This window comes from Belonocnema kinseyi, chromosome 4 (genome assembly GCF_010883055.1).
Source record: "Belonocnema kinseyi isolate 2016_QV_RU_SX_M_011 chromosome 4, B_treatae_v1, whole genome shotgun sequence".
NCBI lineage: Eukaryota > Metazoa > Arthropoda > Insecta > Hymenoptera > Cynipidae > Belonocnema > Belonocnema kinseyi.
This window is the reverse complement of record NC_046660.1, coordinates 39,518,325-39,520,466: the sequence shown is the minus strand read 5'-3', so window position 1 is coordinate 39,520,466 and position 2,142 is coordinate 39,518,325.

The following is a 2,142-nucleotide window of genomic DNA, read 5'->3' as shown; positions in this document are numbered from 1 at the left end:
TACCCGGAATATTCTGTTAAACTGATCGTCCTTATCATCGGCGCTCTTGGAGGTGCCAAGCTTTCACTTGCTAATAACCTAAAAAGCATCCCTGCGTGTAAACAATATGCTAGAACACTTGCGGGAAAAATGCAAAAGGCGTTTGTCCTTGGGTCGCTCCGTGTTATTAGGGTCCACGAGGCTTTTGCTGGATCGTCGTATTGATTCCTTTACAGACTGTGACCACCTATCTCACGGTTGTGAGACGTGGTTATGGCTGAAGTTTTACCGCGATTTCGCTGGAAGCGGGTGCAATTTTTCAGATTAGCACCCGCTCCCGGTGAATTCCTGCGGTTGTCCTTATGACAAATTTTTAATTATATATATATATATCATATTTGTGAGGCACCTATTTCTTATTAGGGATTCTTATCCTATTAAGAATCTGTGTAATTTGTTAATAATACTTTTTTTGTAATTTATCACTAAGAAAATCTATTCATCGGCAGATTAAAAATTTGGAAAGAAAAATCCATAGATTCTGTAATTTAGACTTCACATTGATACTTAAGTTATGTATTTTTGCGTTAAATAGTAAATAATGATTTTTAAGGCCTATACTGTTTTTTGGTGGTAACAAATTTGTATTACACAACATTTGCAGACATATTTCAAACTGCATTTCAGGTCCTTTTTAAGGCTTATTCTAGAATTAAAATACATATGTTCCAGAATAAAATGGAAATGATTTGTATGTGCTTATTAGTCGCTGATGTTTACTTACTATGGAGATCAATGCAAAATCGCTGTAGACTACGTTGAAATTCCAATTAATTTTTTATTATTGTCGTTGTTGGGATATAATTTTTTAATATACAAAAAGAAGTTAAATTACTAGAATACGCATTGTAAAATTTAAAATTAGTTTGAAAATTAAAAAACGTATCGTTTAAGATATAACCTACAAAATTTTAACTGAAACCGAAATTATTTATGTAAGAGTTAGGTTATTAATTTTGGGATTTTGTATTTAGTATTTAGGTAAAAGTCATTATGAACGTACAGCAGGCTCACCAGAAGACAGACAGTAGCTACATTGGCTGCCAGTGGCAGCCAAGAGACTAGGTCAAACGGCCCTGATAAATCTTGTCGTTCGACTGGTCATTATAGAGTAGAGTTTTTTTTTTATTCTTCATGAATTTTAAATTAAAACTCTTCAAATTTTTCCACCTTTTTCAAGCTTTACTCGATTCCTGGAAAACAAAGAAAAAAATGACAGAAAAACTTGGTGACTGTCATTCACTTGTCGTGGCAGCCAGCACCTGCTGGAAGTGGCGAGCCCTGACTTACAGGAAAACATCCTTGAGATTATGCTCTTTTTTAATATATTTTGTTTTGAACTGATGACGAATTTTTCATCAGGTTGATTGACCAAGACAGTTAAAGCGATACTAATAAACTAATAGCTAACTTCGGAGTTAGGTTATGCATGGTTATATTTACGTAACCAAAGAAAAACCGCGAAAAATTCAAATCAACTTAAACCTTGAATGTCTGTTCAAAAATTAATTCTGTTCTTGTCAGGCTGGATATGCATCTTTTCTAGAAGAAGGGGTTTATCTGAATTTGGTTCACATTGAAGAATTATTAATTTATTAATATCAAAATCAAAATTATGTATGTTCTTAAGCATGTTTAGCTAAAGATGTATTTTGTAAATTACTATCAATAGACCTTTCATGTTCTCTATTTCTGAGATATAATGGTCTACTAGTTTGCCGAATGTAGTTTCCTTTGCCAATTTTTCAAGTATGGATGTATACACTGTTGCATTTTTTTCATTTTACTAATTTATTCTTTGTGCTCTGAAATAATATTTTACTGAAATTCTGTTTAACTAAGAAAACGTATTGGCCGTTACATTTTTCATTCTCATCCTGATGAGAAGGTATTGGTTTTATGTAAAATTTCACTTTGTCGGTTTTTATCAAATCTCCACGTGTCGAAACCGACTGAGTCAGAAAAAACGATTTCAGAATTCTATGTACGCTTTTTTTATAGTACTCAGAAACGTAAACAATTTATCTCAACGATTTTTTTCTATGAAAAGAAAATGATCAGAGTTAGAGCATTTTCAAAATAAAAAAAATAAAATAAACATTT